Genomic DNA, 13,806 nt, shown 5'->3' with positions numbered 1-13,806 from the left:
ATTGGTTAGGAAATAAAGCCTTTTTAAATTAAAAAGTTATAAAATTTAGTTTGACCAACTGGACATTAATTACAATCTTTGTCGTATCTAAATCACATCTCAGTTGTATCTAAATCTCTGTCATGCAAATGTAACTAGGGTACCTAGCTTTTCACCCTGGGAAAGGAGCATATTGCCTATCAACTCCTTTCTTTTTAAGAATAGAAAAAGGTTTAGCAGAACAAAGATGTTGCTTTGGCAGCTTCCTGGTGGGAAAGAGTCCACCTTAAGTGTGTTTAAGTGGGTTTCGGAAGGAGATTCAAGTGTTAAACCATGTAATTTTATTAGAGATATACCTGAGGAAATGGGGAGGCCTAGCTATAATCATATTCTTGAAAACGTGAGGAAGAAAGCACAAGTACTTTCCCTTCTTTTATTTAAAATATAAAACATTTCTAATTAACAATTAATCCCTCCTAAAGGCACTTAGTGATTTCTTAAAAAAAAAAAAAAAAAAGCTTCACTCATTGAGGTTTGCTGCAGCAATCAAAAAGTTCACATTCAAATGGAAAGAAGTACTTATCCCACTAATGAAAATGGTAGTAGGGCTGAAATTTGAAAATTGAGTTCTTAATCAACCTTGCCACTTTTAAGAGTGCTGCTAAATTCTCGAGGGGATTGGAGGATAGTCTTAGTGGCTTGAGCACCCTGGGACCTGGAGTGTGCCCAGGCTGGCTCCCCTTCAGCAATCTGACTCCTTCTATGTCAGACCTAAGGTGTCAAATTGCACACTATTACAGAATAGTCGTTCTCATATAAAATCTGAAAGCAGATATCTTGTCAAGGGAAGAAAATGACCATTCTTACAAGTTGGCAAACTGTAGGAAAAAATACTATGAATTAGCAATAGGCTGTTTTTCTACTTTCATCTACTTATTTAATTTTTTGATGCCTCAGTTTCCTCATCAGTAAAATGAGCATCAGTGTATTTTACAGGGAAGCTTTAAGATGACTTTAAAAGTTATGTATGATCTCTATAACCCTGGAGAATTGCGAGGTGTAGTCAACCAGAACAATGCTTCTCAACTTTGATGTGTATGTGAATCACCAGTGGACCCTGTTACAGTGTAGACTCTGATTTAGTAGGTCTGTATTTCCAGGTGATGCCAATGCTGCTGATCTATGCATCACTCTTGGAGTAGCAAGGTTCTAAAAAACACATTGCCCAATCGTAATTTCCAAGGATGACTGCAACGAAATCTCCCACGCCACATTCTCTATGGCAATGTAAATGTGCTGCCATTGCATCGTGAGGTAGAGTTGAATCTCCTCTCCGTCTCCTTTCATCTGAGCAGGCCCTGTGACCACTTGGACAAATAGACTATGATGAAAGTAATGCTGTGACATTTTTGAGTGTAACCCTTAACAGGCCTGGCAGCTTCAACTTCCAGGCTTTGGAAGCCAGATGTTGTGAAAGGGGTAGGACCACCTTAAGACAAATTGTGCTGCCAGAAGCTCAAGCAATGCAAGGAGCCTTGGGAGGAAGAGACTGCCATATAGGAAGGAGAGAGAGACACTGACCAAGAAAGAGAAGGGTCAAAGAGAGTGGAGACACCAGTCACATGAGTGAAGAGGCCATATTGAAAGTGGATCTTTTGGCCCCAGTTGATACCACATGGATCAGGAAAACCATCAGTTGAGACTCTTATGAATTTCTGATACACAAAATGTGAGCAAAATAAAATGGTCCTTTAAGAACATAAATTGCTGGGTATGTTGCTACTCAGTAATAGATAAATCAGAATTTATAAGCAAGACAAGTATTAGACTTAAAAGTGAAAGCCAGCATTTTTAAACTATCTATATTCAATAAATGTGCTAATTAAACATTTACAAAAGAAAACTTGGAGTGACCTGTCTTCTCCTTTCTCACTCTTAGAAAAAATAGATATTACATAAATATTTAACTGAAAATAATCATAGTTGCATTTATGCAAAATTTCAGTAGCAGTCTCTAAACAGTCACGATAATCGATACTCTTATTTTTAAAAACACCGTTTACTTGCATATATTAAATGGTACAATTTGAGATTTTTCTACGTGTTATACATTTTCTCTCCATTGCAACAAAAAGAAGTAAATGTCATGTTTTTTTTTTCTCTTGAACATAATTTATTGGAGCCATTGTCATTTTAGCATTTGTTTAACAAATATCTAATGAGTTCCTACTATGTACCAGACACTGTAGCAGGCCCTAGCATTGTAGAAATGAAGGGAAGAGTTCCTGTCATTATGGAAACCATAAAAGATAAGAAATTTTACAATAAATGATATATAGATATAGATAGAAGCATGTATTATATATAATATGTCAAATATTCTGCCAAATGTTTTACACATACTATCTTATTTAATCCTTAAAACATCTTGTGAGGTAGGTTAATCACCACATTTTTCAGGTGAGGATATAGAGGATTGCAGAATTTCAATGACTAGTCCATGATCTCACAGTTAATAAGAGGTGGACCTGAGATACGAAACCAAGAGTGGCTAATACCAGGGAAAGCAAACAGGTGGTGAACCCAGCTGAAAATGGCATTTTATGAGAAGCTTCCTAAATGAGAAGATGCTTGAACTGAGTCTTGAAGGAGAAGTGTGAGTCAGACAGGTGAGGAAATTTGGAGTGGGAGAGAAATCTCCATAAGAAGGATGGCAGATACAAAGGTTGAGCAACAAGCAAGAACGGCACATTGATGAGTAGAATAGGACTGAAGTAACAGCAGGTAATTCTGGTGTGGTAGGCTTTGTGCTGTGGAGAACCACTGTAAGATTTTAAGATGACAAAGTATATCTAACCACACCTATGTTTTAAAAGATCACTCGTTTTGGTGGGGATATATTGGGGGAGTTTGAGGCTAGGGGTGGGCGGACAAGTTTGGAGACTGTTGCAGTAATACAAGACATAGTTATGTTCTAAACTAAGGAATGGTAATAGGAAATAAAAACACTGGTCCTAAAGATATTCCGGCAATAATAACCTGTGTCATGATATTCACAACACTAATAATAGTAGGTAATATTTATTGTTTCCTATCGTTCAATGTGGTGGGCTAAAAAAAGTTCCCTCTCTACTTGCAAAAATATCCATGTCCTAATCCCTGGAATCCATGAATTTTACCTCACATAGAAGAAAACAGATCTCTGCAGATGTGCTTAAGTGAAAGATCTTGACATGGGAAGATCATCCTGGATTATCTAGGTGGATCCTGAATACAATCACATGTATCGTCATAAGACGGAGACAGAGGGAGAATTTATGCACACACAGGGGAAAAAGTGACTTGAAGATGGAAGGAGAGCATTGAAGTGAAGCAGCCACAAGCCAAAGAATGCCAGCAGAAGATGACAGAAGCAAGGAACGCACTTCCCCTACAGCCACCTGGGGAAGGATGTCCCTGTGGACACTTTGATTTCAGCCCAGTGATTCTGAATCCAGATTTCTGGCCTCCAGAATGACGAGAGATTAAATTTCATTTGTTTTAAGCCACTAGTTTGTGGCAAATTGTCACAGCAGCCAGAGGAAATGAATATATATGGAAATAAATCATCCTGAATTTCCTCAGTGCTCCTGAAAAAAAAAAAGGATCAGCCTTCCGGGCATGGAAATATATACAATATGAAGTTAGAGAATATTTGCCTCCATTTCTCCTAGAAACATTTTACTTTCACATACCAAGAGGATTCAATCTTGACATTTGTCAAGTTAAATGCTCTGATCTAAAGGATACTAAAACTTTTTTATTTCCCTGAGGGTCACACATTTACAGCCTGGACTAGGCTCCTAGGTTACACTCACAAGGAGACAGGAGCATGGGAGTTCTAGCTCCCTACACATATTTCAAGGAATGAGGGCCAGGACTTGGTATCGTAGGAAATCCCTGACCAAAGGTTATCAGTTGATTCTGAGTCTGAAAACTATGATGGTACATAAATATGAAAGCGAACTGAAGATAGAGACATCTCTAAAAGCCATGAAATAAAAGCCAGAGATAGAAAGGCTCTCTGTCTAGCCATGGGGAGATCTGACTGCTGGAGTGGATCCTCAGTTACAGTAGGAACCTAGGATCTTTCTCATTTTGTCTCCAAGGAGCAAAAGATTTTTTCCTCCTTAGGAAGGGTATGGGACAGCTGCCTCTTTCCAGGAGATAAGGGGCAAAAGTCCATTTCCCTGACCTGCCCTCTTGTGAAATATCTGGCCACTTGTGAAAGAGATTTTTTTCATCTGGCTATTATTACGTTGCCCAAGGGATAAGGACTGAAACAGGAGGGCGCAGACTCAGTTATTATTAGGAAAATAATCTCTCTCTAATCTAGAACATCTCATGTAAGCACTGAGGATAAAATTAGTAAAGATACGTATTAAAAACTGAACACCTATGTTCTAAGCATTTTCCCAACCCTAGGCACATACTATTATTATCATTTGCATTTTACAAATGAGAGAAACAGGTTTTGAGAGTTTAATTTTATTAGAATTACATGACTATTAAGTGGTGCAGCCAAGATTACCTGCAAGATATATTTGGCTCCAAAGCTCATGTTTTGAAGCATGGATTTAATGATTGACCTCAGGGAGTGAGGTAGAAGGAAACAGTCTAGGCTGACTCCAAATTTAGGACTTGGGCTCTTGTGTATGGTCGTTACATTTACCAAGGAGTGTATAGGAACTTAAAATCTTCTAATCGGGGAAGACGATATGCTCAATTTCTGGCATGTTGAATTTGATGCACCATGAAAAAAGCCAAGTAAAATTGTTACATAATTAGATAGAACAGTGATGAAGATGTAAATTTTTGAGCTATTGGCATGTAGGCGGTAAGTGAAGCTCTGGTTTGGATGACCTTCCCAGGAAGACTGTGGTGAGTGAGGGGAACTGAGGGGGAAACATTAAATGCACGGATGGAAGAAGAGTTGATGTGAAGAAGCCAGAGAAGAAGGTGGGATGACAAGACAGAGTAGTACCAAGGAATTAAAAGGGAACATCCAAGGAGAAGAAAGTCGTAGAAGAATGGGGAAGAGAGAAATGGGAAGTTAGGTCATGAATATGGAAAGGCAAAACAGTATGGTGATAAGAACTTGAGACAGGACAGATGACTGGAAAGAATCACAACTGAGATGCATTATCTTATATATTCTGTGGGGATATTTTCCATTTGTCTTTTTATTATTAATGAAGAAAGCAAGTGAGCAGCAAAATACATTTTATGTCTATCATATTATTTGAAAACATTTGATCTGATAATACAAATATTGTATGCAATTTAAAGGAAAAAGGTGGTGCTTATACAGAGGAATAAGTCCAACAACTAAAAGACACCCATGTTCAAATCTCTGCTTACCACTCAGTATTGTTATCAATTTGGGCAAGTTATTTGTCTTCTCTGAAATTCACTCTCTTTATTTGTATGATGCAAATAATAATATCAACCTCACAAGGTTACCGTGAAGCTTGAGTAAGTAATGTATATAAAAAGCGCAGTGCTCGGTATAGTAGGAAATACCTGACCAACGGATATCAGTGGAATCTGAATCTGAAAGGCTATGATGATACACAAATATAAAAGTCAATTGAAAAATACAAAAAATAATACACTCACTGCCGCATTACCTCTTGGTTTGTTAGTGTCTATTGCTATAGTCTTAATTTTGGTTTGCATTTTTATGGGGCATCAAGGGGAAAATAATATTACCACTTCCAAAACTTAGACTAAAACTAAACTACAAGCTTCTCTGTTGACAGCTTAGGTTCTACTGAAAATTAATCACCTGAAAAGAATTAAGAAAATGAAATGAAATTGTAGGATTAAATGGTTTATTCAAGTTAAGGTTCCAGACAATAAATAACAATTGAAAATAGCAAATGTGTATATTTTGAGGTGTTTATAATAATATAAGTTTTTGAATACCTCGTATGTCATATTATGTGATAGATGAATGGGAAATATAAAAATTGAAAAGTAACAGTTTTTTCCCATGAGGAGAAACAATAAGTATAAAAATGACTAAAATATATGACAACATATCATGATCACCATAATATAAATCATAAAGGGATATGGGGGTTCCTAAAAAAGAGAAAGATATTATACTTGATTGAGAATTCTAGGTAGAGCTGGTGGCATCTGACTTGTACTTTGATTTATAATATCAACAGTCAGAGAAAGGAGGGAAGGGTATTTTAAGACAGGGAGAACATGAACAACAGCCCTGAGGTCAGAATGGCTGGGACACATTCAGGAGACAGTGAGCAATGCGGCTTGGTTAGAATATATGGAACTTTGGTGGGAGTCATGAACGTAAAAGCTGGAAAGTTACAACAGGGACATAGTTTGGAAGATCACGAGTGTTCAACAAAGAAATGTGTACTTCATTTGGGAGCAAAGGAGAATCACTGGGGTATTTTGGGTAGAGGAATGTTTGGAACAGAGTTAAACTTGAGGAAGACTAATTTGAAGAGAAGGGTTGATTAGGTTGATGAGTGGCAACATGTAGGACCAATGGTTGGAAGACTATTCAAGGCTAAAGGCAAATCCTAGTCTACATAAGAGTAGAGAGGGATAATTTCTCTTTAGAAGTAATTTAGCTAATAAATAAGGAAGAATTAGAATATCACTATTTTGCAACTCCTAATGAATCAATGGATTTGATCACCAATGGTTACTAACATCACAAAAAGATAAGCAATCAGATATTATATTGAATGATGGAAGAATACAACATCATCTATGAACTTGTCTTGCAAAAAAAAAAAAAAGAAACTGAATCTTTGTCTCTAGATCCAACTAACAGTTTAGAAGAAATACACAGAGCAGAGGAATATGTTAAACCACACAGTAATGAGAAAGTCAACAAAAGTAAAGCCGTAGGAAACACAAGTCCAACAATCCAGTTTCTTCAACAAATAAATTACAAAGAAAGGAAGAGGGTAGGGAGGGATAAACCTATATGTGATGGTTAATTTTATGGGTAACTTTCCTGGGCCATGGTGCCCACATGTTTGGTCAAATATCATTCTAGATGTTTCTGTAAAGGTGTTTTTAAAACAAGATTAAAATTGGCAAACTTTGAATAAAGCAGATTATCCTCCATAATGTGGGCGGACCTCATCCAATCAGTTGAAGGCCTTAGTAGAACAAAGACTGACCTCTTCCAAGCAAGAAGGAATTCTGCCAGCAGACTGCCTTTGGACTCTAACTGCAACTCTTCCTTGGGTCTCCAGCTTGCTGGCCTACCCTGCAGATTTGGACTTACCAAGCCTCCACAATCGTGTGAGCCAATTCCTTAAAATCTCTCTCTCTCTCTCTCTCTCTCTCTCTATATATATATATATATATATATACACACACACACACACATCCTGTTGGTTTTCTTTCTCTAGAGAACCCTGACTAATATACTATAGATGAAAAGAGATTTAAAATATACACCAAAGGAAAAAAAAAGGTAAACATAAATTACAGTGTTTAGAGATGCTCACTTGTGCTATAAAATTGTAAAGGAAAGCAAAGTGATTATCATAAAAGTCAAATGAGTGGTTAACTACGGTGTTTCTGAAAGAGACGGTTACGAAGGGGATGGGACAACTGAAAACAGCTACTCAGGTGCTGGCAAAATTTTATTTCTTGACCTGGGTGATGGTGACAAGGGTATTTATCCTACAAAAATTTATTAAGCTATGCATGTGTCTTGTGTAGTTTTTCTTTATTTGTTTTAGATTTTATAATAAAAAAGCAAAAGAGACTAGAGGAGAAGGATAATAGTAGTCACTAGCTACTAGTAATAGCTAACTCAAATCAGAGAAAAATTGCCTTGGAAACCATAAATTCACTAAGGGTTTTAAGTATTAAAGTTCAAAAGCAACATTTACCGCATAACATTTCCCTTTGCCTCTGTGCAACAACTGGGCTATTATTTATTAGAATAAAAGAAGATACTATAACAGCTAAACAACTTTCTGCATAATAGTTGTCACTGAATAAATTCAAAGGACTACTTGGAGGTATGAGAAAGCAGCTCACCACTGGCAGGCTAGAAGTAGTAAATCAGCTAGGAAAGGTCCCTTGAGCAGTCCAAGCAACAACACCCCTTGGCTCCTGAATTCTTGGCACTTACTGCCAACGGGAAGCCAGATCTGCTGTCCAGTTTCTACATATGCACACTCAGCCAAATAAGGAGATGCCAACCATATTCACGGGGTCACTAGAAAACAGCCCATAAAAGCTACAGGGTGAGAACTGAAGAAGATACTGGGGACATGACATTATCAATCCCAGAGCCATTATCTATACCAGCAGTAGCCAATATCCTACAGTTAAGAAACATAACTTACTGAATCCCTTAAGGATTCCTAAATTAATATTTGAATAGCTGGGACGTGGTATCAAGTGAAGAATGATCATACAGCTTAATGTTCCAATGTTAAAAGACAGATCTGAAGTTCCAGATGTATGTTGGCTATTTCTACTGGAATGTGTCAAGAGCACCTACAAATGTATGTCTTCAAAAGGAATCGCATATTGTTCCTCCAAAACAAGGTTTCCTCCTAACAACCTTATCTCTATTCATGGCATGATCTCCATCTGAATTTCCAGGAACAAAGTCACCTTCTTCCTCCTCTCCCTTCATCTCCAATCACAGGCCAAGTTCATTTGTGTGAATATATCTATTCACGTCTCTAAATTCTTGCTTTCAACATCCTAATTCGAGCTCTTACACCTCTTGTGTGGACTAACTCTTCACAACACTATTTTATCTCTTTTAACTCCTCTTATAAAATATTATCACATTAAATATTCTCATATGTACTAATGATAACATCTTTCTCTTTCACAAACAAAATTAAAACCAGGGAAAAGCATCTTCACATGTGCATTATCCACAGCATAATATTAACACTCCTCAGGTTGGTAATTTAAACCTTCTTCATGCTTCCCCAACCCATGTCTGGTTTTGTCTGTCTAATCTCATTTCCCTACCCTTCAATCATTCACTTGGGCCTCCTCCTGTATATATGCCATAATTTATCATCTTATCCCTTTGATCTAGTTACTCCTCTAACCCAGTGCTTCTCAAACTTCAGCATCAGACTCATTTGGGAGACCGATGATAACACAGATGGCTAAGCATCAGCCTCAGATTTTCTGATTCAGTGAGTCTGGGGTGGGCTCTAAAAATTTACATTTCTAACACTTTTCCAGGGGCTGCCGATGCTGGTGGTCTGTGGATCAAGTTTTGAGAACCACTGCTGAACTAAATATGTTCCCTCTATCTCTATTTCTGCAATAAACCCATCACTTCAGGCTTCATTCATTATCACTTCCTCCTATCTCTGGGTAATTGCCCCTAATCCACAGACATCAAGACACTTCTCTTTTCTCTGAATGCTCATAGTGTCATATCTCTTTCTTTCTTATAGCACTTAAGATAGCCCATTTTTCATATATTAATGTGGCAGAATTTAATTGTCCCACTCTTTGAAGGCAGTAGCCACATTGAAAATTTCTAAATTACAAATCCACAGTGCAGAGTATGACGTCTTACCTACGATTCATAAAATAAATGTTTTCTGACTGGTAAATACATACATCTGAAAGTGGATATAATGATGCTACCAAAAATACCCACCGGCAGATGAACTGGCAAAAGTAATACAAGGCTGTCTTTTGGTGCAAAGCTTGGTTTCCACTTTGCATGGGTCCATGCCCTGCCAATGAATCTAGGACTCCTGCTATGCTTCCATCTGTTGGAACCAATAACAATATTTTGGGGCAAAATATTGGGGCAAAATATTTAAGCAGTTCAATTAAAGTATTTTATCATCTGATGACAAAAGAAAGAGAAGGCGGCATTTGCTGTCCAAATATCATCTATTTAACTCTGTTTTCTCCTTTCTTCAGAAGTAGGGTAAATTTTAGAGCAGAGTGATCTTGAGTAAGAAGTCTCAGGGCCTAAAGGGAAACGCAGAACGAGGTGGCAGGCAATGGGCATGCTCAAGTGTGGCATCACCGGCTGTCTCTGCCAAAAAACACTTGACACTTGAACAAATATATGATCCGTCTGCCATCACTGGAGCTGATTTAACCCTTTATTTCTTTTTTTTAAAGTCCCACTCAACTACTGTGTAAAGCATTTGATCTTCATGTTTTTTCTTTTGCTATCTTTAGGGAATTGGCGTGATATCCTAGAAGACTGGCCTGGGAATGAGGAGACCTGTGTCCTATTTTTTGTTGTTGCCTCTACTTAGCTGGTGAAATACTTTATTAGGCTTCACAATCTCTACCCATCAAAAGATAGGGAGGGATATGTTCTGTTTATCTCTGGCACTTCATAAATCTATTCCTCTCCTGAGAGGAGGAGCCTCCACAGTGCAATAAGGTAACATATCATTGTCCTGAAAGGTTTAATGAAACTTTTGAAACCTAGTTTTTATTTGAGTCAGGAATAGCATGCTCATTATTTATATTATGACTTTGTATATTTAGTTCATCAACTGCCATTTCTATTATTCAATCCGCTCCATGTATCAGCATGATATGACTGCTCAACGCAGTTAAGTGGGACACACAACTGCCAGTCAATTGGTTCACCACTTACACACCTATAATGGGCTATATCTCGTTCATTCTAAATAGCACTACTTTCATTGTCACTATTCCATTAAGAGGTCATAGGAGCATGGGCGATTGAACACCACTTTGAACTTAGAACAAAGCTCAGTGGCATATTTCAAATGCAATGGTAAAATAATAAGAAAGAGAGACTTGATACGAAAAGGTGAAACTACAAGATGGAAAAAAGCCATGTTGAGAACATACATGTATGAATCATAAGAGATCAATGTTATTCTCGTAGTTTCAACTGCTCATTGAAACTACATTCCCTTACTCTCCTGCATTCATTCTTAATGTTTTACAGCATTTGAAGGTAGGATAGAATTAATACAGCACTAGTGCTTCAAATATTTCTAGATGAGGAACCTGAGGTTCAGAAATGGTGAAGAACTTGTTTACTGTCATTCATGGGGTGAGAGAATCAGCGCTGGAAACTACTTTTTTCCTTACGAACCAGCATCTCCTCTCTGGAAGTGTTGGCATGTTTGTGGGCAAGGAGATACATAATCATGTTTACGTATCCCATGAGAAAAGGAGATGTTTATTAAGTAACCTTGTGTCTCCCACAATCTTCAATATATCACCTTTCATAATACGTTTAGGGAAAACTTGTTGAATAGACATTACTTTAGGATCATTTGTTCTGAAAAATTGTCACATCATTGGTGACGGCCTTCTAACGAAGTTGTGAGACCTAGATATTATCAATGATTAAAATTCACGTAAGTTTTAAATTCATGGTCAAATGGAGGAGCAGTGACAGGATTTACCCTCCCACTTGAAACAAGTGAAACATTGGACAAAATATATCAAACAATGGTACTCAGGACATTGAATATCAAGCAATTAAGGAAAATGATCCCCAAGAGAAGGGTAACAAATAAAGTGAGCCCCAAGATTCCTCCAGCCTACTGTTTGGAGTAAGCTTCCGGGCCATGGTGCAGGAAGAGGAAACCCTGGTGGAGACGAGTTGGGTTGAGGAGACAGATCTGGGAGCATGAGGATGACAAGGCGACAAGAGTTACCGCGCAGTGTAGACAGAGAGGAGAGAGCTGCCTACAGAGAATCCTGAGGACTGCAGACTGTTCCTCATTGAGGATTCATTGGAATACTGATCAGCACATGGTGTGAAGAGACTATCCAAGGCCAGATAGAGAACCATCCCGAATGACTATAGGGAACTGTGCCTGAATCTCACATAAACTCTGAATAGTTCCTGTTCTCAATAGCCAGAGTAGAAAACTTCACAATTCAAGAAGCATTAAAGAACTAAGAAGCCTCATGCCTCAGTAAAGGGAAAAATTAACCCTAGCCTAATGTAGTTCTGATCTGACCTAACAGGGCTTAAAGCAAGAGCTGAAAGGATCAAACTGTTTCCAAGTAACTTAACAGCATTCCAGAACAAAGCTCGAGAATATTTATGGGAATAAAAATAGTATAGCTCTTAACAAGCTAAAATTCCTGTTCTGGTATCCAATCAAAGACCACAATGGATACAAAGAAGCAGAAAAATAAAAGTTATACTGAGGGAAAAAAATAATTTAATTAAAACTGACCCAGAAATGATACATATTTTATTTGTAGACAATGACATTTAAACTGTTATTATGACTGTATTCCATATGTTTAAGAAGCAAGAGACATAGAAGATATAAAAAAGACACAAATTGACTTCTAGAGAGAAAGCCAAAACATCTGGGACAAAAAATCTGTTGGATGAAATTAAAAGTAGATTGATATTGCAAAAGAAAAAAATAATGGACTTGAAGACAGGGAAATAACGACTATCAAAAATGAAGACTGAAAAAAAATTAACAGAGCACCAGTGAACTGATGGACACATTGAAGCAGCCAAATCAGGTTCAATTGGCATCCCTGAGGGAGAGGGGAGAAAAGGGGTAACGGAAACATTGTAAAGAAAGAATGGTCAAAATTTTTCCAAATTTGAGGAAAACTATAAACCCAGAGATCCAATAGTTGCAATGAGCTCCAAGCTCAGGAAACATGAATTAAACAAGGCCATAATCATAATTAAATTGCTTAAAATGAATATTAAAGATAAAATCATAAAAAACAGCCAGAGAAAAAAGACACATAGATACATACACATACCCATACACATATACGTAGGGTTAAGGAGGACAGCACCTTTCTTGTTGGTAACAATGTAAGTGAGAAGACAGAAGGCAACATCTTTAAACTACTGAAAGAAAAAAAAAAACCTAGAATTCTTTACCCATAAAAAATCTTTAAAAACAAAGGTAAAGCAAAGACTTTAAAAAATACAAAAGCTGGAAGAATTTAAAACCAGCAGACCTCCTGCACTGCAAGAAATGTTAAAGGAACTCTTTCCAGCAAACAGAAAATGAAACCAGGTAAATATATGGATCTACACAGAGGAATTAATAAAACTGGAAATAGTAACTACGTGGGTAATACACATGAAATTTTTTTGCTTATTATTAATATCTCTTTAAAAGATAATCAAAGATCTAAAGCAAAAATAATAACTATTGTGGAGTTAATGTAGAAGTAAAATGAATAATAATAATACAAATGGTAGGTTGGGAAAAGGAAGTACATTATTGTAGGGTTCTACTACTGCATGTGAAGTAGTAAAAATATCACTTGAAGGTAGATTATGATAAATTAAAAATATATACTACAAACCCTACAGATACCACGAAAATAAAACCATGGAGAGCTATAGCTAATGAGCCAACAAAGGAGATAAGTGGAATCATAAAAAATATTCAGTCGATTAAAAAAAGAGAGAAAAAAATGAAAAGGAACAAAGAATACGTGGGGCAAATAGAAGACAAACAGCAAGATGGTAGATCTAAACTCAGTCACACCGAGGATCATAGTAAATGTTCTAAATGCCTGGATAAGAAGGCAGAGGTTGTCAGGTTATAACACCTCTATATCCTGCCTATAGAACTCAATTTAAATATAAATACACAAATAATTTAAAAATTGAAGAAAAAGTTATAACTTGCTAATAATTTTAAAAAGGATAGAATAGGAGACAGATTTCAGAGCAAAGAATATTACGATGGATAAATAGTATCACTTTATAATGATAAATAGGTCAGTTCTTCAAGAAGACATAACAATCCTAATTATTTATGTAATTAATAACAGACCTTCAAAATA

At 36.9% G+C, this 13,806-nt stretch overlaps 1 protein-coding gene across 2 annotated transcripts in view; it reads right to left on the bottom strand.

The window, feature by feature from the left end:
• ERBB4 (erb-b2 receptor tyrosine kinase 4) overlaps positions 1-13,806 on the bottom strand; it is a 1,114,653-nt gene that overhangs the window by 93,592 nt on the left and 1,007,255 nt on the right. The gene's annotated exons all lie outside the window — the stretch shown is intronic.

Source organism: Ceratotherium simum, chromosome 37, assembly GCF_057802395.1.
Source record: "Ceratotherium simum simum isolate JZ-2026a chromosome 37, ASM5780239v1, whole genome shotgun sequence".
Taxonomy (NCBI): domain Eukaryota; kingdom Metazoa; phylum Chordata; class Mammalia; order Perissodactyla; family Rhinocerotidae; genus Ceratotherium; species Ceratotherium simum.
This window is presented reverse-complemented; position numbering and strand designations above follow the sequence as displayed.